Source organism: Dromiciops gliroides, chromosome 1 (genome assembly GCF_019393635.1).
Source record: "Dromiciops gliroides isolate mDroGli1 chromosome 1, mDroGli1.pri, whole genome shotgun sequence".
Lineage (NCBI taxonomy): Eukaryota > Metazoa > Chordata > Mammalia > Microbiotheria > Microbiotheriidae > Dromiciops > Dromiciops gliroides.
The window spans coordinates 677,696,880-677,721,083 of record NC_057861.1 but is presented as its reverse complement, the minus strand read 5'-3'; the positions used below and the strand labels follow the sequence as shown (position 1 = coordinate 677,721,083).

The window sequence follows — 24,204 nt, the reverse complement described above, 5'->3', positions numbered from 1 at the left end:
GCAATGCTACAGGATACCTTAGCATAACTCCTAAAAGTAGATAAATTTAAAGTATTTTCAGGCGTGAGAATTACTAAAATATCAATAAAATCTGAGGGAGTTGAATGAAAACAAGCATATAAATGGGAAGAAGAAAAATAAATCTGGTATAGTAGAAAGAGCACTGGATTTGGAGTCATTAGTCATTTGAGTTCTTTTTCTGATACTTTTTCTGATGACCTTGGACAAATCATTTAATTTTCTTAAGTCTATGTTTTCCTGGTCTGATGAGGAAAATATTACCTTATTACCAACTTGACAGGTTTGCTATGAGAAATATGCTTAGTAAACCTTAAAAACATTATAGAGGGGCAACTAGATGGCGCAGTGGATAGAGCACCGGCCCTGGAGTCAGGAGTACTTGAGTTCAAATCCGGCCTCAGACACTTAACACTTACTAGCTGTGTGACCCTGGGCAAGTCACTTAACCTCAATTGCCTCACTAAAAAAAAAAAAATTATAGAAATATAAATTGCTATTACTATCATCATCATTGTTTCAGTGGTGGTTAATTCTAGAATATTAGAGCTGGAAAGGGCATTAAGAGTTTAGAAATCATCTAATCCTATCTTCTATACTTCAAAGATCAGGAAATGCAGATTTCAAGGTCAGACAATTGTCTGCAGCTCCTCTCTCAATCATCCCAAAATTTACCTGAAGTTTGCTAGCAGAATTAAACTCATGTCACTTTACTTTCTTTATCCCCAAATAACTCCAATACCAACCAACGGTTCCAATGACTGGATCTCCCATTCTTTCTCAGAAAATTACCCCTAATTTAATTTCCTCTGGATGAACTATATGCTCCATAAGGAAAAAGACTCAAGTCATAATCTTCCCCCAAAGCCCAGCAGAAGGCATCACAGAGAGTATGCACTTAATAAATGGTGAATAAATGAATTTCAAAGCTGAAACTCAGACTAGGACTGAAGGTATAAGGAGACTTTATCATGAGAAGGACATGTATAAGCAGAGGAGAAACAAGCAAGGATCAAACAACTGCAATCTAATTATTTTAATTCTCTTCTCAACTTCCTCCATAGTATCACCAACACAGTTAGCTTGAAAGGAAAAGTTCCTGACTAACTCCATGAAGTTTCCATAAGAGCTTTAAAATAATAAGTTCAGAGTTGGAAGCACCCTTAAAGATTCAAGCTCTCATTTTACAGATGATGAAATGGAAACCCAGGAAGAAAGATCACTTGCCCATAGGCAAGTAATAAGTTATGGATTAAAACCACTGAATTTAGGGCTCATCTACTCTAATCTCATTTTTTTTTTTACTTTTTTTTTTTTTACTTTTTTTTTTTTTGCGGGGCAATGGGGGTTAAGTGACTTGCCCAGGGTCACACAGCTAGTAAGTGTCAAGTGTCTGAGGCCGGATTTGAACTCAGGTACTCCTGAATCCAGGGCCAGTGCTTTATCCACTGCGCCACCTAGCCGCCCCCCTAATCTCATTTTAAAATGAAGACCCTGAGCCCCTAGGAAAGTGACAAGACATGGCTTGATAAAGACTACTCATAGGAAAACAGCAGAATCAGAATCCAGGTCTTCTGACCTCAAGTATAGTTGCCTTCTCCTAAAACAACTGCTTTAATCTGATTTTGCTGGTCTTCACCACCTTGAATGTTGTCCATTTGCTTATTGTGGCCACCGATGCACAAGATCAATAAGACTGATCCCAGGGAGAATTTCTGAAGCCTTCCAAACATCACCTCTAGCTAAAATGGATAGGTACAACTGTTAAATTTCAAGCTTAGGGGCAGCTAGGTGGCACAGTGGATAAAGCACCAGCCCTGAATTCAGGAGTACCTGAGTTCAAATCCAGCCTCAGACACTTGACACTTACTAGCTGTGTGACCCTGGGCAAGTTACTTAACCCCCATGGCCCCACAAAAAATTAATTAATTAATTAATTAAAATTAAACATACCCTTGAAGAAATTTCAAGCATAAAAAAAATTTTTTAATAGTTCAAGCATATATGTATTCATAGATAGGACACACCAGCAACTTGCAACTTCTAGTCAAAGTCATATATGTTATCAGTTTAGTAGTAAAAGTTAAAGATGACATACAATGCTAACTACCACCATTCTTCCTTTACATTCAGTAGTGACAAACCACTCTATGTTATCTATAGAATATCCTACTCAGGACTTTGCTACAACCTTCCAAAAGAGAAAGAAGCCTGGGCACCTGGGGCCATCTACTGCCAAAAGAGCAAAAACATAAACAAATTATTTATAAAGATTATATATAAACATGATCAAGCACCATTTTCAAAACAACTGAGTCTACACTCCATTGCCACAGACTAAATGGCATTAGTATTGTTCAGCATTTTGAAGGTTGTAATGGTTGTCACTGGTCACAGCAAAGTAGGAAAGAAGCAGAGTTCTTGAGATACAGGTGGAAGATAGAGAAGGATAAGAGTATATAATTGCTATGGCTGATGTTTTGAAGGATCCTATATTAATTGCAAAATGAAATTTTTGAAAAGTGGCAGAACTTCTCAAGTTAATGCCTGGCTTTCTAAGTCCCTTTTAGGAAACAGGATCTCAGAATCCCTCACTGCCCTCTTTGTACAAATAAAAATCAAGTCTCAAAGTCAAAAGGGAACAATGACAATTACATTAAATCATTTCTTGTTTGCCCTCTTACTGAAAAACAACTAGAAGCTCAGACACCAAGCTTCAGAATTACACAACTAATGAGATCCGCTGGATTCTGCACCATGGTATGAGAATTATTTTGCAATTACAAACAATAATTTTGGTATGGTTTCAACTTGGGGAAAGTAATGGTTATGCCTATGTGCACCTGCTGTCACTACTAAACTGATAACACATCTGACCTTGACTAGAAGAAATTTGGATTGAGCTGGTTTACCTTACCCACCTTTAGTTCCAAGTCAATTTCATCCCATATACAAGTATTTCACTGCTCTTTTGTTGTTTTTAATTGTGCAGTTCTTAAAAAAACTCATCTCACTCTAATGAAATGTGCAAAAGTCATAGCTCTTAAAAGGCATGCTTTTAAAGACCATTGCAGTGAAGAAGTTGAGTGTTTCAAGGAACATTCAAAAGCACAGTAAAACAAATAGTTTCACAAAAATGCAAAGGAAAGTGAGGTTGAAAATTGTTTTTTAAAAAAGAAAACACCATACCAAAAACTGAGAAACTATTGCTGTGAAATAGTCTAATTAATCCTCAGAAAACAAGCAAAAGTCTTTGGACAAATGTGGAAGCTGAAATAGTTACTATTCATTTTTCTATAGTGTAGCATAGGCTTCTTAAAGTTAGAATAGTGAGAAGGCCAGTAAAACAACAACAAAAAAAACACCCTGACCACTGTTATGAAGGAAAAAAAAACACTATTGTCATGGGGAAGTAATTTTTACTGATGAAACTTTTTCATGTAAGCTTATAACAAAATGTTGTGAGAAGTCCAGATGAGCCTATAAAATCCGGACATCTTCACTAGACTGTAAAACCAACATTCACTCACAAAAATGTTTGGGTAGTTTTTTACTTACAGGGAGCCTGGAATTCTTGTCTCTACTGAAGGAAGAAGTTGAGCTGTTATAGAATTAAAGAAATTCCCAAAGACAGAATAACGCAATATCGCTTTGTATCATGTCACACTTTTAAAAAGGTTAGGAAATTTATCCAAGAAATGGGAGAAAAATGCTTCAATGACCTAGGAATTTGCATGATTTAAATGTCATTGAAATCCTATGGGCAATAATCAAAGCTAGAATTTTTTAAATGGGCTGTTTGTCAAAAGTATGCTTAATGTCCAATGTGATAGATCTCAGAGAAGAAAGAGGAAGGGATTAAAAGGGGGAAATTCAGGCAAAAAAACGAATAAAAGATATCAAATCTATTAAAATATCTAATGGGATAAAACTGGGGTTTCATAATAAATGAAATATTATGAACTCAATGCACAATTGTGAAAAATAAGGAATTGCAGCAAAAGCAGGTCCTATTACATATTAAGTTTTTTTAAAGATGTAAAAATTGTAAGGTTTATTGTATAAGTCAATACATTTAATTATTTTACTTTGTCCAAGTTAATTTGCAGACCACTATATTGTTTCCAAACTTCTGATGTTAAAGTTGACTGCTAAGTCAGACACTATTGTCATTCCTTCCCATCTAAATGACATCGCTCCCACTTTCATCCTCTCTCCACCTACCCAAAGAACCACATCAAGACCCAAGAAAGCTAAATCCTACCTGGAAACTTCTGCAATTCATCCAAAAGTAACATACTGCAGCACCTAGCTGACTGAAGCTGGTTCTGAGACAGAGAAGAAACTGCCTGTTAAAGTGGTAATGAGCTCCACACCTCTTCCTACATCAGCAATCCTTTTGGAATTAACTCCAAACTTACAGTCAAGATATGTTTTATCTCTGAAATCAAAGCTAAATATTGGAATCAGCTGCATGTAGGTATTAGTAGGAGGGAAGGGTAAAAGACAATTTCTTGGTAATTTCCCTCTATAGTCCAGTAGGAGGAAGAATAGGAAAAAACAAAACTGGAACTAAATCCAAAGGCTGAATATTCCTGGAAATGTTCAGAAATGCCATCTGAGAGTGTACTTTCCCCACCTGGTGTTCAATACTGAAAGGAATAAAGCTGTACCAGAACTCCCTCCATGCTGCCTGAGCAGGATTGCTGTTATGTAACTGGTTAAATGCATCTGCGTGGTGCTCAGCTGGAGGCCTCACAAATAAATGGTGTCAATCTGATCTCCCTCTCCCTGCCCTGCTTATATGCTCAAATCAGCAGTACAGCCTAAGGTAGCTGGGTAAACCAGCCACCAGATACCAAAGCAGCCCTGTTTATACCAGCTAGCTGATGGTCTGTAAATTGATGATTAGGTCCACCCCAACAGGAAGGATTAATTTAAAAGGCAAAGTAATGAGAATGTGGATAATGGAGAAAGACCAGTCATACCCTTTTTTCCCTCATGGCTTAAGCTAAAGTTGCACAATGGCATTCAGATCAGATCCCATTTACCCAACCTGCAATCCACTTCACCTAGTGGCAGAATAAAACACAAATCCTCAGATAACTATTCAAACTCTACTGGAGACCATGCAAAAAAGGCCACAAGAAGAAACTGGGGAAGACGCAGGCCTATTGCTACAGTGGTGGAGGAAAATGTGAGAGCAAAAGAGTTAAAAATAACTATTATTTCCCTTACCTGTAATCTGAGATGATAATTCTATAAGGTGTCCCTATTGTATCTGTTCTGCCACAGAGGAAAATAATATTAATTATGTGAATAAACAGAAAATCACCAAATCTCAGAGATGTAAGAGACCTAACAGAACACAATCCGTACTTGAATAAGAACCGCCTCTACAAATAATCCAACCAGTCTTTGCTTGAAAACAAGCAGTGTAAGAGGGAGCCCACACTTTTCCTGGAAGTTCATTCCACTTTTGGAATTGTTGGGAAGTTGTTAGGAATTGAAAGGAATTTTTTCCTTATATCAAGTCTAAATTTACCTCTTTGAAAATTCAACCCACAACTTCCTGGGACCAAGCTAAACAAATCTTGACCCTCTTCCACAGGACAGTTCCTCAAATACTTGAAGTCAGCTATCATGGGCCCCCTCAGTCTTCTCCAGAATAAACTGATTGTCCTCAATGAATCTTCATATGGTACAAATGTTGAGACCCTTCATTTTCTCTGGGATGCTCTTATCTTCTTCTCTCAACTCATATGGCTAGTGCCCTAGTTCAACCCCTCTTTACTCATCAAATCAGCTACTGAAATAATTTGTCTCAAGTCCATTTCCTTTTCCAATCCATCTTCCACTCAAGTTGTCAAATGGATATTCCTACCACAAGTCTGACTATATTACTCCCCTGCTTAATAAACTCTTAGAGATTCTCTATTAACTCTATAATTAAATACAAATTCTTCTGCTTGGCATCTTAAGTCCTTCACAACCTAGGTCCAAACTATTTTCCCACCTTATTATACATTACTCTCATAAATTGTCTTCTCTCTATAGATGACCAACATCTCACTCTAGTGTCTCTCCTGGGCTCCAGTCCCACGCATCATCAAATGTTCAGTGGACATTGAAAACAAACTTAACACATCTATAATGGACCTCATTACCTTTCCCTCCACACTCATCCATAGTCCAAAGTTCTGTTTCTATTGATCTTCCTAAACCCAGACCTACGATTATAATTGTTTGCACTGTGTCACCCCCAGGAGACCGTGAACTCCTCGAGAATCCTTTGTCTTTCTTTCATCCCCGGCACTTAGCACGGTGCCTGGCTGGCAGCAGGCCCTCAATAAAGATGTGTAGTAGCTTTGAGCTTCCTCATGTGCGACACTCCATTTTCCATCTCCGTCCATTAGTAACTGGTTATCCCCCATGCCTGAAAGACACTCCCTCCCTTTCTCTACCCATTAAAATATATGATCAGGATCAGGATGACTAGAGATGGCCCTAGATGTTTAAGGCAACTGGGGTTAAGTGACTTGCCCAAGGTCACACAGCTACTAAGTGGCTGAGGTCACATTTGCACTCAGGTTCTCCCAACTTCAGGGCCAGTGCTCTATTCATTGCACAACCTAGCATGATCCAACATCCGGTGCCATCTCCAGTCACCCTGAAATGTATCTTGCCACCGAGAGTGAGGTTGGAGACCTTGCACAGCCCTTACTCACTTAAATCAAATTCTCTGCAAGTCATGACATCACCCTGATGTCACAGTCCTCTTTGAGAATGAAGGACAACAAAATATATGATTCACATCACATACTTTACTCTGCCAGCCTGGGTGCCTCCCTAATACAGCCACCTAGAAATCTCTCTCTTTTTTCCCACTCTTTTCTGGCTTGTTTATACTTTTATATCCCCATTACATTCCTGCTGTAAAGTTCTCCCGAGTGTGCCTTTATATCTATCTGCTCAGTGCACTGCTCCTTTCCTTACCCAATGTACCTTGATCCTTATGTCATCATCCTTATGCACAGGCTGGGACACTGCTACCTGTCATCACAAAGCTCCACAAGTCCCTATACACTCCTCTCCCACTCACTTTCTTTAATCTGCTCTTACCTGATGCTTACCTGACATTAGCAGCTTCCTTTGGAGCCTGTTATGAGTTGATGCTGACCAGGATTTTTAGCTTTTAAATTAACTAGCAATCCAAAACTAATTGTTGGGAAGCCTTCTATACAGCAACTTATTTTCAGGAAAAAAAACACTAACAAAGTGTCCTTGTAAATAGTGTGGGTTGCATAAAACTGAAGTTAAGTGAATCCTATTATGGTCAAACCACTATACTGTCAAAACAGTTAATGTTCTATGTCAATTTTAAGATAGGAGGTAGGTTTTTATTATGACACAAACTATCCATTGGACATATCTTGTTCAACACTGTCATTAATGACTGCCACTAAAGATTTAAAAGCTATACTTAAAAATTCTATGTTGACAAAGCCCTGTAAAGCTAAAATAATGATAGCTGACAGAATCAAGAACTGAATTAGCAGGACAGCTAAGTGGTGCAGTGGATAGAGCACTGGCCCTGGATTCGGGAGGACCTGAGTTCAGGTCTAGCCTCAGACATTTAACACTGGTTGTGTGACCCTGGGCAAGTCACTCAACCCCCATTGCCCTGCAAAAAAACCAAAAACAAAACAAAACCAAAAACTGAATTAGCTAGACAAGCATTTGTCTGAAACCAAGAACCTTAAATTTAAGAGAAAAAAATGTTAAATCCAGAATTTCAGTTTGTAAAAATCAATTATGAGTTACAAAATGGAGAAGGATCTGGCTTGACAACGCCTACAAAAAATATCCTAGGGGGTTTATGGCTCAATATAAGATATGCACAATGTCTGACACATAGTAGTTACTTAATAAATGCTAGTTAACTGAATGAGAAACTGTGATAATATTTTAAAAGTTAAGGCATTCTTAGGCTAAATTTTAAAAATTAAAAATGATAATAAATAGTTCCCCAATACAATGCAACTATCAGAACATATGTGAAGTACTGTCTTTAATACTGTACAATAAAGGAATACTAACATAGTAGTATGTGTTTCAGGACAGTCACCAAATAGTTGGGGGTTTAGAAACTATGTCACATAAGAAATTGTTTATGGAGCTAAAGATGACTAGCCAGGTCAAGAAACATGGAGAAACAGACAGAAGACCCCCTTCAAATATCCAAAAGGCCAGCATCAAGTAGAAGAGGATCAGATTTAATAGATTTTATTCCAGAAGGCAAAATGAGGATTAATGCATTAGAAATTTTAAGGAAACAGATTTTAGTTCAAGAGAAACATTTTCTAAGCACATCTGTCCGACACTGGAATCTGTTCTATGGGATAGTAAGCGTCACAATTTTGGTGGAAAAAAGCCAAGGTGCTGCTTAACAGGGCATTCTGCTGAACAGAGCTTGAGTAAGGTTTGCAACTGTGATGACTGGGGTCATCTCAGAATTATGTTATCTAACCGCAACTGGGTTTATTTGGGGGGCAGTGGGAGGCTAGGGAAAATTATCACAAAAAGACAACCCTTTTATTCCTTCAAGTTATAACAAACTTTTTCCTCGTCCCTTAAGCCCTTGATGCCATCCCCACCCAACCCTCTCAGCTGACAATATTACCTCATTCTTTATTGGAAAAAAATGGGCCATTTGACAAAAACCTCCCTTTTCTCCCCCTTTTTTACCTCTCAAAACTCCTTGACATCACCTCATACTCTTCTCCTCCATGACAGTTTCTGAAAAAGTGACCCTTATTTCCAAAACTACCTCCTCTAAACCTATCCTTGATCCAATTTGCCCTCAACTTCTCTGTTGATTATATCCATAATCATCCCTTCTTTCAAATCTTCATTCTCTTCCTAGTTGTTCCTTCCCTGATGCCTACACACATACTTAAGTCTCTCATCCTTAAAAATTGCTTAATAGTGCTATCTACCTCAAAGATATTGTACATTTTACCTCCATTTCTTAGGTAAAATCCTAACTGACTAGTGAAGACAAGTCACCAAGCATATATTAGGTGCTTATAATGTGCCAAGCGCTGTGTTAAGTCCTGAGGACATAGGCAAAAACAGTCTCTGTGCTCAAGGAGTTCACATTCTAATAGGGGAAACAACCTGCAAACAAATATGTATGTACAAGATATTTACAGGATAAATTGTAGATAATCTCAGAGGAAAGACACTAACACTGAGGGAGACCAAGAAAGGCTTCTTACAGAAGGCAGGATTATAGCTGGAACTTGAGGGAAGCCAGCAAAGTCTGGAGGCAAAGCATTCCAAATATGGAGAACAGGATGTCCCTGGAAATGCCTAGAGTCAAAAGATGAAGTGTCTTCTTTGAAGAACAACAAGAAGGCCAATATCACTGGATTGCAGAATACAGTGTAATGTATAAGAAGACTGGAAAGGTAGATGGTGGGAAGTTATGAAGGGCTTCGAATGCCCAAGAGAGGTTTTTTAACAACTGATCATGTATAAGGAGCCACTGGAATTTGTTGAATGAGGGGTGTAACATGGCCAGCAATTCATTTGAAGAATATCATTTTGGTAGCTGAATGATGGATGTACTGAAGGAGGCAGAGACTTGAGACAGGCAGAAGCAATCAATAGGCTACTGCAATTGTGTGTGTGTGAGGTGATGAGGGCCTGCACCGCATGGTATCAGTGTCAGAGGAGAGAAGAGGGCATATTGAAGAGATGTTACAAAGATACAATCAAATTGTGTTGGGCAATATATTTTGTTCTATAATGACCCAACCATGAGGTAAAACCCCTGTGGGGAGAGGGGGATACAGGGTTCCTTGTCCTCTATTCTTTTCTCCTAGTGGGTTTCTGGAGCCTTGTTCATCCACTGAGGTGCAGCTATAAACAAGTAGACCGGGGGCAGCTAGGTGGCACAGTGGATAGAGCACTGGCCCTGGTTGTCAGGAGTACCTGAGTTCAAATCCGGCCTCAGACACTTAACACTTACTAGCTGTGTGACCCTGGGTGAGTCACTTAACCCCAATTGCCTCAACAAACAAACAAACAAACAAACAAACAAAAGTAGACCTAGGGGGCAGCTAGGTGGTGCAGTGGATAAAGCACCAGCCCTGGATTCAGGAGGACCTGAGTTCAAATCCAGCCTTAGATACTTGACATTTACTAGCTGTGTGACCCTGGGCAAGTCACTTAACCTTCATCCCCCCCCCCAAAAAAAAAACAAGTAGACCTAGCCATGGTGCTGCAGTTTATGGCTTAAGGAAGTGGACCACAAAAGGGTCCCCCTGCATGGGTAAGTCAGGGCAAACAAGCTCAGTTCTCTGGATACTCATCAGGAAAGACCAGGCTGGCAGTAATCAGGGAGCAATGCACCAATCACACTCTAATAAGGCACAGAGAGTACAGAGGCAGATAGTGCAGGGAATGGGGTGGGAGAGGGAGGCAGATGGCTTCAGGAAGAGACAAGGAAGGGAAAGGAGCACACTGTCACTTATATCACAATTGGGAGAACTTGGACAGCATGGATCTGTGGCAGATAGAAGAGTGCTCAGCGCAGGGTTTGGGGGTCCCATTCTTATAGACTTCTGGTAGTGCCAAAAGGCCCAGTTCTTGTCCAGGCGCCTTGGGGTTCCGCTCATTAACATACCAATATCTTCTTTTTGTTTTGTTTTTGCAGGGCAATGAGGGTTAAATTACTTGCCCAGGGTCACACAGCTAGTAAGTGTCAAGTGTCTGAGGCTGGATTTGAACTCAGGTCCTCCTGAATCCAGGGCTGGTGCTTTATCCACTGTGCCACCTAGCTGCCCATACCAATATCTTCTTAAAGTTATCAGTGCCACCTCTGGCTTTATTGCACATATCTGATCCTGGGAGAGCCATACAGGGGCAGAAGGGCCATTATATTGGAGCTTAGCTGGCTTCTCCTAATTTGGTACCTAGTTTCTAGATGGGGCCTTAATTTAGGAGGCATTTTGGGGCACGTGCTATGTTTCCCTTTACAATATTAATTCCAATTTTCTATTTCTTCTTATCTTATACTGGTTACTTATATACCTACTTACTATACTAACCACTGGGATAGTCAGGGGGAACATAACAATGGGGAATGAATCTGATTTTAGATATGTTGAGTCTAAGATGTTCCAGTTTTAGATGTCAAATGGGCCACTGGAACTTAGAAACAAGAAGTCAGCATAGAGGTTAGAACTGGATAAGTAGATGCGAAAAGCAACAGCAAAGAGATAATTTTTTAATCTATGAGAGCTAAACAGATCACCAAGTGAAATAATATAGAGGGAGAAGAGAATTCAATATAGAGCCTTGTGAGACACCAACAGTGAGTGGTTGAATGAATGGATGAATATCCATTAAAGGAGATCAAGAAAGAGCAAACTAAGAGATAGGAGAACCTAGAGAGTCAGGTCATGAAAACCTAGAAAAAGGAGAGTATTAAGGAAAAGAAGATGATTTTGAAGGCATAGGGTCAGAAACCAGACTTCAGAGAATTAAGAAGGTAAAAGGAGAGGAAATGGAGGCATTGACTGTAAATGGCCTTCTCAAGAAGTTTAGCCACAAAAGGCAAAAGAGATATAGGACAACAATTAGCAGGGATGGATGGAGGGAGGGTTTTTTGAGGATGAAGGAGACATGGGCATGTTTGTAGGCAATAGGGAAGTAGCTGATAGGGAGAGATTTAAGATAAGTGAGAGAATGGGAATGATAGAGGAGACAAACTCTTGGAGAAGACAGATGGAATGGGATCATTTGTGAATACAGACGGGTCAGCTTTGATAAGGAGAAGGGTCACTTCTTCATGTGAGATGAATGTAGGAGATAGTGGCAGAAGGCATCTAGATGATATGAGATGAGAAAGATGAAAATAAAGAGCTCTTTGTGAATGGCCTCAATTTTTTTCAGTAAAATAAGAGGCAAGGTTCTCAGCTGAGAGGGTCGGGGAAGAGCAGAAATGAAAAAGTCTGGAAGAGTCGATGTGGTGAGTGGAATCTGTGGTAAGTCAATGAGGCAATAAGGATTGCCTAGCAGGAGTGAGCATAACTTCAGATTTTCTAACATAAATTTGTAACGCAACTAGTCAATAGAGTTGCATGATTTTCTTCAACCTTCATTCAGCAGCACATGTATAGGCAGCAGATGGTAGGAGTGATTTAAAGCTGAAACTTGACAGGGCACAATCAGTGATATGATAAAGAGGTAAGAGACTTGGGGCAGCTAGGTGGCACAGTGGATAAAGCACTGGCCCTGGATTCAGGAGGACCTGAGTTCAAATCCAGCCTCAGACATTTGACACTTACTAGACCTTGGCCAAGTCAGTTAACCCCAATTGCCTCACCAAAAAAAAAAAAAAAAAATTTAAATTTGATGCCAAAGAAGCAAGAATTTGAGAAAGGATAGTGTAAATGATGGCTAACTTGGGGATGGGAACTTGGGGATGGAGTCAGTATAGAGGAAAGGGAATAAGAGATCAGGCAGTGGGAAATGGAGTCAGAATCACTGGGATGTGGAAGGTATGACTAGGAGGAAGCTTGTAAATCACTAAGTGAAGATTTTTAGATAATTTGTTTTTAGATAAGTTTATAATGATATTTTTTGTTTCTTATATCATAAGATATCCCTCCTCATCCCCTTCCCTGAAAGCTATCCCATGACAGATGGTATTTATTTAGAGAAGAAAAAAGTCAGCACAACATTGAAAAAGTACAAAAACATGTGCAATATATAACACTTATGGGCCTTCCTCCTACCTCCACAAAAGGGTTGGTTGGGTATGTCTTCTCATATCTCTTCAGTCAAGTTCTAATTGATCTGTATAACTGTTATATTCACTTTTGTTTTTTGGTATGTCATTTTTTCAATTTGCACTGTTTTAGTTAGTATATATATTGTCTTATTGGCTCTGCTTACTTCACTCTCCATGTGCCTCTTTATTCATCCACCCACATCATTTTTTACAAGCACAGTGGCATTCAATGACATTCATCACAATTTGTTTAGCCATTCCTGAACTGATGGGCATATACCTTAATTCATGGCTATCACAAAAGTTATATATACTGTTTATAAGTATTCTGGGGAATGTGGGGACTTTTTTCTCATTAATGGTTTCCTTGGTATATAAGACCAGTAATGGAATCCCTGGTTCAAAGGATATGAACAGTTTAATCACTTTATTTGCAGAATTCCAATTTCTTACCACTTCAGACCCCCACCAACAATATATCAGTGTGCCTATCTTCCTACAACCCCTCTAACATTAACTATTGCCATTTTGGTCACTTTTGTCTACTTAGAGGTTGAGAAGTGAAACTTTAGGGTTGTTTTAATTTGCATTTCACTTAGTATTAGTGATTTGGAGCATTCTTTTATGTAGCTGTGAATACTTTGCAGTTCTTTTGAAAACTGTTCATATCTTTTGACCATAATATGTTGGGGAATGGCTATTACATGTATATGCATACGTGGGGCGGGGGAGAGAAGAGATATTATGGTATCTTGGATACCAAATCCTTATCAGAAAAATATCGGTACAAAGATTGTTTTCCCAGTAGACCACTTCCCTTCTTGTCCTAGATGTATTTATGCTGTCTGTGCAAAAGCTTTTCTGTTTAAAGTAAACAAAGTTTTCTATTTGTATTTAGTCATTGCCTCTATCTCTTATTTGGTTAGGAATACATCTCTTATCTATAGCTGTGAGAGGTGTATGATCTGTGTCTTTTCTAATTTATTATGTTGTTGTTCTGTCATTTCAGTCGTCTCCAACTCTTCGTGACCCCATTTTGGGGTTTGCTTGGCAAAGATACAGGAGTGGTTTGCCATTTCCTTCTCCAGCTCATTTTACAGATGAGGAAATGAGGCAAATGGGGTTAAGTGACCTGCCTGAAGTCAAACAGCTAGTAAGTGTCTGAGGCTGGATTTGACCTCTTGAAAATGGATCTTCCTGATTCCAAGCCCATCGTTCCATTCATTTTGCCATCTAGCTACCCAATTTTTAAAAATAGTATTATTTTTAATATTAAGGCCCATTTTTAGAATATATTGTGGTATGTGGTCTAAGCCTAATTTCTTTTTTTTCCTTTTTTTTTTTTTGGCAGGGTATTGGGGGTTAAGTGACTTGCCCAGGGTCACACAGCTAGTAAGTGTCAAGTGTCTGAGGCCATATTTGAACTCAGGTACTCCTGAATCCAGGGCTGGTGCTTTATCCACTGCCCCACCTAGCTGCCCCTTAAACCTAATTTCTATTAGATTGTTTTTGAGTTTTCCCAAAACTTTTATAGCAGTCTTTATCAAATAGAGAGTTTTCCACTACATAACTTTTTTTTTACTTTATAAAAAACTGGGTTATTGAGTTCTCTTGTTTCTATATCTCCCTTGACTAAATGATTCCATTAACCTATCTCTCTATCAATACCAAGCAGACGGTTTTGATGACTGCTGCTTGATAATATAGTTTGAGGTCTGAAAGTGCTGTTCCCTCTTTGTCCTTTTCACCATTTCTCTTGATAATCTAGATCTTTTGTTTTTTGAAATGATTATTATGTTAACAAGCACTGTTAAATATCCCCTCGATAATTTGATTGGTATAGCATTAAATGTATACATTAATTTTAATAGAATTGTCATTTTTATTATATTGGCACAGTTTTGCCATGAGCACTGAATATTCCTCCAGCATTTGGTAATTCAATCTATATATCTCTTGTGTTTTGAGAAGTTGATTCCCAGAGATGTTATGCATTTGTAGTTATCTGTAATAGGATTCCCTATTATTGTTTCTTGTGTTTTATTATTATTATTTAGAAATGTGGATTTTAGAAGATTTATTTTGTAGCCTGCAACTTTGCTGAAGGTATGGTCTCAATTAGTATCTTTGCTGATTACCTAGATTTTCCAAGAAAACCATCATATCAGCAAATAAGGATAGTTTTATCTTCTCTTTGCCAATCATTATTCATTTAATTCTTTTCTCTTCTTAGCACTTCCAGAAACATATCAAATAATAGTGGGGAAAGGGACATCCTTGCTTCATTCCCCTAGTTAGAAAAGGTTCTAGTGCATACCCACCGTACATGGTGCTTACTTTTGATTTTAGATGCTTTTTATAATATTTTTTAAAAGTTTCAATTACACTATTGTAAACAACTATAGTAATCTAATATATGATAAACCCAAAGGTCCACGCTTTTGGAACAAAAACTCATATATTTGACAAAAACTGCTGGGAAAACTGGAAAAAAGTTGCAGAAACTAGGTACAGACCAAAATCTCACACCGTATACTAGAGCAAAACAAAATATAAAAATAGATTGTTTTGATTATACATAATTAAAGTTTTTATATAAACAAATCTAATGTACCTAAGACTACAAGGGAAGCAGAAAACTGGGAAAGAATTTTTAAAATAAGTATCTCTAATATAGGCCCCATTTCTCAGTTATATAGAGAACTGAATCAAATTTCTAAAAATACAAGTCATTCCCCAATTGATAAATGGTAAAAGGATATGAACAGGCAGTTTTCAGACAAAGAAATCAAAGCTATCTACAATCACATTTTTTAAAAAGCTCTAAATCAATACTGATGAGAGAAATGCAAATTGAAATGGCTCTGAAGTATCACCTCACACCTACCAGAGTGGCAAATATAACTATATAACTATAACTATATATATAACTATATATATTATATATATATAACTATATATATTATATATATAACTATATATATATTATATATATATAACTATATATATAACTATATATATATTTGACGTTGGAGGGGATGCAGAAAAACTGGGACACTAATCCATTGTTGGTGGAGTTGCGAAAAAGATCTAACCATTCTGGAGAGCAATTTGGAACTATGCCCAAAAGGTAATAGAACTGTGTATACCCTTTGGTCTAGCAATACCACTGCTAAGTTTGTATCTCAGACATCCCCAAAAAGAGAAAAAGATCTATTTGTACAAAAATATTTATAGTAGCTCTTTTTGTGGTGGCTAAGAACTGGAAATCAAAGGAATGCCCATCAATTGGAAAATGGCTAAACAAGCTGGTATATGATGGTGCTGGAATATTATTGTGCTATAATGACAAGCAGAATGATTTCAGAAAGGTTTGGAAAGACTTGTACGAACTGATGTATAGTGAAGGGAACAGAACCAAGAGAACATTGTGCACAGAGACAGCAATGTTGTTTGATGAAGAACTGTGAATGACTTGACTATTCTCAACAATGCAATGATCCAAGACAATCACAAAGGACTATTGATGAAACATACTATCCACCTCCAAAGAAAGAACTGATATTGATTGAACACAGACTGAAGCATGCTATTTTTTACTTACTTTCATTTTTTTCTTTTATTCAAATTTTCTTGTACAAAATAACTAATACGGAAATGTATTACATAATTGCACATGTATAACCCATATCTGACTGCTTACCACCTGGAGGATAGAGGAAGGAGGGATAAAATTTGGAACTATAAATAAAAATGTTTATTATTTTTTTAAAAATTGTCCTTAGCGGCAGCTAGTTGGCTCAGTGGATAAAGCACCGGCCCTGGATTCAGGAGGACCTGAGTTCAAATCCAGCTTCAGACACTTGACACTTACTAGCTATGTGACCTTGGGCAAGTCACTTAACCCTCACTGCCCAGCAAAAAAAAAAAAAAATTGTCCTCTATGTCAATACTTTGTAGGTTTGTTTTTCATTTTTTTAGTATAAAAGAGTACTGTACTTTGTCAAATTTTTTTTTAATCTATTGAGATGATCGTGTGATTTGGGATATTAGGTTTTTGTTTTTTTAGTGAGGCAATTGGGGTTAAGTGACTTGTCCAGGGTCACACAGCTAGTAAGTGTTAAGTGTCTGAGGCTAGATTTGAACTCAGGCACTCCTGAATCCAGGGCCGGTGCTTTATCAACTGCACCACCTAGCTGCCCCTTGGGGTATTCGTTTTTAATATAATTATGTCAATTTTTTTCTTAATGTTGAACCATCCTTTCATCCATGGTATAAATGCCACTTGATCATAATTAATGATTCATTGCACAAATCACTGAATTGTTTGATAGGATTTTGTTAAAATTTTTGAATCAATGTCCATTAATGACATCAACTTATATTTTTCTCTGGTCTAAGTATTAGAACTATATTTGTCTCATAAAAGGATTCCAGTAGGGTGCTTTCTCAATTTTTAGAGAATAATTAGTCAAGTATGAGTGCTAACTGTTCTTTAAAAATTTGATAGAATTGTTCTATAAACTGATCAGGACCAAGAGTTTTTGAGGGTATTACTCTATTTCTTTGGTGTTATCAGTTTCTTTTAGCATATAATTGTACATAATATGTTCTAATTCTTTTTTTGTTTCTTCTAGTTTTGCTGTAATTTCACCTTTGCTATTTTATTGACTTGATTTTTCTGCTCACTTCTTTTTAAATCGGATTAGCTAAGTGTTTATCAATTTTATTAGTCTTTTCAAAGAACCAGTTTTTACCTTTATTTATCATTTCTAGAGGGTTTTTTTTTGTTTCCAATTTATCTATTTCCCCTCTAATTTTTAACATCTTTTTTGTGCTTATTTTAAGTTTGTTTATTCTTCAGAACACATTATTCTATTCCCTATTCTTTTATCTAGTAGATACAGAACAGTCTTGATTTATTTGAATATACTTCCCTTTGTATTTGAAGGTCTTTCTACTGGTGGCTTGTGGAACTTGTTTCTGAATGGAATGATTAAATTTAACCATTATGTGTCTTGGAATTTGCAGCTTTGGAATTTTTTTCCCCTGGAAACAATCGATTAATTCTTTCAATTGGGGTTTCATTTTCTATATTCAGAAGTTATAGACCTTTTTTTCTATTATTTCTTTCATTATGGTGTTACGGTTGTTTTGTTTTGTTTTGGTTTTTTGTTCTGTCATTTTCTTCTAGGAGACCTATAATCCTTCAATTGTCTATTACAGGAATCTGTAATGTTTTGCTTACAGAGTGAGCATATATATATATTTGGTTTGTTGGTTTTTTGGTTTTTTGCAGGGCAATAAGGGTTAAGTGACTTGTCCAGGGTCACACAGCTATTAAGTGTCAAGTGTCTGGGGCCAGATTTGAACTCAGGTCCTCCTGAATCCAGGGCCGGTGCTTTATCCACTGCGCCACCTAGCTGCCCTGAGCATAATTTCTTTTAATGATTTTTTCTTTTTCTTTTTTAAAATTTTCATCTTCTAGGTTGTTCTTCTCTTCTTCATATTTGCATTCTCAATCTATCATTCTCTTTTGTTTCTTTGGTGAGGCTTGCTACTGCAGATTCAAGTTCTTCTATTCTCATTATTTTTGTGGTGGACAGAAATTGTGCTCTCCTAATTTTCATTTCTCTTGTAAACCACTCAGAAATAGCATATTCTCCAGGTTCTCCTCAGTTTTCTGACCTGGCACCAGCAATTCAGAGCCTACTTTCCCTACTACTAAGAAGCTTAGAGCCTGTTGGCACTAGCATGGCACTTTCCCTGGCACTGGTGTTTCAAAGTACACTAGCACCAACAGTTCATAGTCTGCTTTCTCTAACAACAGCAATTCAGAGCTTTGCAGCACTGGTACTTCCAGGTTGCAGCACCTGGTAAGCTTTTGCTCCTAAAAGGGCTGTGACACCAAGCTGGCTGTTGAAGCCTAACACAAACTTCTGCAGCCTGGAGCCAGAATGTCTATGGCACTAGAAAAGAGGAGGTGAGAACAGGGTACAGGGGTGAGTTTTAATGAAAGTTTTCATTATGTCCTTGGTTCTGCTAGTACAGCTTTATTGCTCATAGTATGGGAGGTGGAGGACGGATGCTAAGTGAAGTCAGGGTCGATAAGCAACAGTTCCTGGAGTTTTTTAAAAACTTTTTTAAACAAGATATCAGTAAAAACTCATTTAAAAAACAAAACAAAGTTGGTTAAGTTCCCTGTCCATCCACGTTAGTACCTCTGGACTAAAGGTGTCAAACACATGGTTGGCAGGCCATATGTGGCCCACAACATTCCCAAGCATGGCCAGAACCAGATTAAAATGTAATTAGCTGGGGCAGCTAGATGGCGCAATGGATAGAGCACTAGCCCTGGATTCAGGAGGACCTGAGTTCAAATCCAGCCTCAGAAACTTGACATGTACTAGCTGTGTGACCCTGGGCAAGTCACTTAACCCCAATTGCCTCACCCCCCCAAAAAAAATGTAATTAGCTCCCCCTCTCAGAATTAGATAAATCTAGCCAAAAAATAAATAAGAAAGAAGTGAGAGAGGTGAATAGATTACTAGAAAAGTTAGACATGATAGATGTCTGGAGAAAATTGATATACCTTTTTCTCAGCAGTACATGGCACATTTTCAAAAATTGACCATGTATTAGGGCACAAAAACATCATAGTTAAATGTAGAAAGGCAGAAATAGAAAATGCATCCTTTTCAGATCATGATGCAATAAAAATTACAGGTAAGAAAGAGCCAGGGAAAAGTAGAATGAAAATCAATTGGAAACTAAATAATTTCATTCTAAAGAATGAATGGGCCAAACAACAAATCATAGAAACAATCAATAACTGTATCCAAGAGAATGACAATAATGAGACAACAAACCAAAATCTATGGGATGCAGCCAAAGCAGTGCTGAGGGGAAAATTTATAGCTCTAAATGCTTACATGAATAAAAAAGAGAAAGAGGAGATTAATGAATTGGGCATGCAACTTAAAAAGCTAGAAAAAGAACAAATTGGATACTAAATTAGATACCAAATTAGAGATCCTGAAAATCAAAGGAGAAATTAATAAGATTGAAAGCAAAAAAACTATAGAATTAATCAATAAAACTAAGAGCTAGTTTTATTAAAAAAATCAATAAAATAGATAAAATATTGGTTAATTTGATTAAAAAAAAGAAAAAAGAAAACCAAATTACCAGTATCAAAAATGAAAAAGGGGATGTTACCACCAATGAAATGGAAATTAAATCAATAATTAGGAATTATTTTACCCAAATGTATGCCAATAAATTTGACAATCTAAATGAAATGGATGAATATTTACAAAAATACAAACTGCCCAGGTTAACTGAAGAGGAAATAAAGTCCTTAAATAAACCCATATTAGAAAAAGAAATTGAACAAGCCATTAATGAACTCCCTAAGAAAAAATCCCCAGGGCCAGATGGGTTTACGGGTGAATTTTACCAAACATTTAAAGAACAATTAATTCCAATATTATACAAATTATTTGGAAAAATAGGTGAAGAAGGAGTTCTACCAAATTCGTTTTATGACACAAATATGGTGGTGATACCAAAACCAGGCAAAGCAAAAACAGAGAAAGAAAATTATAGACCAATTTCCCTAATGAATATTGATGCTAAAATCTTAAATAAGATATCAGCAAGGAGATTACAGCAAGTGATACCAGGATAATACACTATGACCAGGTGGGATTTATACCAGGAATGCAGGGCTGGTTCAACATTAGGAAAACTATTAACATAATCAACCACATCAATAAGAAAACCAACCAAAATCATATGATTATCTCAATAGATGCAGAGAAAGCTTTTGACAAAATACAACACCCATTCCTAATAAAAGCACTGGAGAGTTTAGGAATAGGGGGAGCTTTCCTTAAAATAATAAACAGTATCTACCTAAAGCCATCAGCAAGTATTATATGCAATGGAGATAAATTAGAGGCCTTCCCAATAAGATCAGGGGTGAAACAGGGATGTCCATTATCACCCCTATTATCTAATATTGTACTAGAAATGTTAGCTTTAGCAATCAGAGAAGAGAAAGGAATTAAAGGAATTAGAATAGGCAAGGAGGAAACAAAACTATGACTCTTTGCAGATGATATGATGGTATACTTAAGGAATCCCAGAGAATCAACTCAAAAATTACTTGAAACAATTAACAACTTTAGCAAAGTAGCAGGATATAAAATAAATCCACATAAATCATCAGCATTTCTATACATGACCAACAAAGTCCAGCAGCAAGAGATAGAAAGAGAAATTCCATTTAAAGTAACAGTAGATAATATAAAATACTTGGGAGTCTACTTGCCAAGACAAACCCAGGAACTCTATGAACACAACTACCAAACACTCTTCACACAAATCAAATCAGATCTAAATAATTGGAAAGATATCAATTCCTCATGGATAGGCAGAGCTAATATAGTAAAAATGACAATACTGCCTAAATTAATTTACTTTATTCAGTGCCATACCAATCAAACTACCTAAAAATTATTTTACAGAGCTAGAAAAAATAATAACAAAATTCATCAGGGAAATAATGAAAAAAAATTCACAGGAAGGTGGGTTAGCGGTACCAAACCTGGAGCTTTACTATAAAGTGGCAGTCATCAAAACTATCTGGTACTGGCTAAAAAATAGAGTGGTAGATCAATGGAATAGGCTAGGCTCAGGAAATGCAGTAGTAAATGACACTAGTAATGTAGTGTTTGATAAACCCAAAGACTCCAGCTTCTGGGATAGGAACTCAGTATTTGACAAAAACTGCTGAGAAAACTGGAAGATAGTATGGCAGAAATTAGGCATAGACCAACATCTTACACCTTATACTAAAATAAGGTCAAAATGGATACATGATTTAGACATAAGAGGTGATACCATAGGTAAATTAGGAGAGAAAGGAATAGTCTACCTATCAGATCTTTGGAAAGGAAAACAGTTTTTGACCAAACAAGAGATAGAGTATATTATAAAATGCAAAATGGATGATTTTGATTACATTAAATTAAAAAATTTTTGTACAAACAGAAGCAATGCATCCAAAATTAGAAGGGAGACAGAAAGCTGGGAAACAATTTTTGAGGCCAGTACTTCTGATAAAGGCCTAATCTCTAAAATATATAGGGAACTAAATCAAATTTATAAGAACCCAAGTCATTCCCCAATTGAGAAATGGTCAAAGGATATGAACAGGCAGTTTTCTAATGAAGAAACCAAAGCTATCTATTCCCATATGAAAAAATGCTCTAAATCTCTAATGATTAGAGAGATGCAAATTAAAACAAATCTGAGGTACCCCCTGACACCTATCAGATTGGCTAAAATGACAAAAAAAGGAAAATAATAAATGTTGGAGAAGCTGTGGGAAAATTGGAACACTAATCCATTGTTGGTGGAGCTGTGAACTGATCCCACCATTCTGGAGAGCAATTTGGAATTATGCCCAAAGGGCGATAAAGCTGTGCATACCCTTTGACCCAGCAATACCACTTTTGGGTCTTTTTCCCAAAGAAATCATGGAAAGGGGAAAGGGACCCACATGTACAAAAATATTTATAGCTGCTCTTTACGTGGTGGCAAGGAATTGGAAGTTGAGGGGGTGCTCATCAATTGGGGAATGGCTGGACAAGTTGTGGTATATGAATACAATGGAATACTATTGTGCTGTAAGAAACGATGAGCAGGAGGAGTTGAGAGAAACCTGGAGGGTCTTGCGTGGGCTGATGATGAGTGAGATGAGCAGAACCAGAAGAACATTGTACACAGTATCATCAACACTGAGTGTTGATCTACTGTGATGGACTATATTCTTCTCACCAATGCAATGGCACAGAAGAGTTCCAGGGAACTCGTGATGGAAGAGGATCTCCAAATCCAAGAAAAAAAAAAAAAAGAACTGTGGAGTATAGATGCTGAATGAACCATACTATTTCTTTTGTTTTTGATGCTGTTGTTTTTTTTTCTATTTTGAGGTTTTTCATCATTGCTCTGATTTTTTCTCTTATAACACGACTAATGCAGAAATAGGATTAATGTTATTATATATATATATATATAAAACACCTATATCAGATTACCTGCTGTCTAGGGGAGGGGGGAGGGAGGGGAGGGAGGGAGAAAAATCTGAAATTGTAAAGCTTGTATAAACAAAAGTTGAGAACTATCTTTACATGTAAGGGGAAAAAAATACTTTATTAATTTTAAAAAATGTAATTAGGAAGGTATTAGCAAAAAGAATAAAAACTTTAATAAAACTTTAAAATTAAGTTAATATATGACCCACAGGGATCCTTATTTATAGTTTAGTGGCCCCTCTTTCTATTTGAGTCTGACAGCACTGCTTTAGACAATTCCCCCTTTTCATCATCAGAATTGTTTCTCTATATAACTTTGTTATTTCATTCTTAAGGGCTTCTCATAACTCCTGAGCTGACTTCACCTATAGAATTTTTTTTTAAGTGAGGCAATTGGGGTTAAGTGACTTGCCCAGGGTCACACAGCTAGTAAGTGTTAAGTGTCTGAGGCCGGATTTGAACTCAGATACTCCTGACTCCAGGGCCGGCCACTGCGCCACCTAGCTGCCCCCTCACCTATAGAATTTTAGTCCACAAGATCCTACTTCTTGGTCCTCTTAATTCTCTGAAATCTGTTCTCCCAAAATACAGAGTGTATGTTAGAAGACTATTCTTGGTTTTCTTCTCTTTCTCTATCATAAACTCTAAAATGGAGCATGCACTTCCCTCTAAAGTGCCCATCATTTCCCTGGTGAAAAGACTCACATTCAGAATAGAATTTCCCACATCATTTTCTTTCATAACATGACCAATTTGGAAATGTGTTTTGCATGTTTGCACATGTATAACCTCTATCAAATTGCTTATGACCTCAGGGAAAGAGAGAGGGAGAGAATTTGGAACTCAAAAAAATATGAATGAATGTTAAAAATTGTTTCTGCATGCAAGTGGGAAAAAATAAAATTTTATTATTTTTTAAAATTCTCACATCTTGAATAATGAGTGGGCCAAATGAAAATCATAGAAACTATATGGAAGAGAATAATCATGAGATGACATACAAAAATACCTAGTATTCAGCTAAAGTAGACATCACAGGAAATATATCACTGAGAATATACATTAACACATCCCTCCAACTCTCATCATTTCTTAAATGGTTTACTGTAAGAGCCGCCAATTGGTCTCCCAGGCCTATCTCTCCCCTCTTCACACAAACTAAAGTGTAATGAAGGAATTTCCAGTAAGTAACCCCTCACAGAGGAACCTCAAAAATTGAAACAATGAGACAGCAAAATTATGAGAAACAAAATGCCCAACTGAGGCTCTCCACTGGTT

General features: G+C 37.1%; 1 protein-coding gene across 3 annotated transcripts in view; it reads right to left on the bottom strand.

Annotated features, from left to right (window-relative positions):
* RAD54L2 (RAD54 like 2) overlaps positions 1 to 24,204 on the bottom strand; it is a 161,899-nt gene that overhangs the window by 58,586 nt on the left and 79,109 nt on the right. The gene's annotated exons all lie outside the window — the stretch shown is intronic.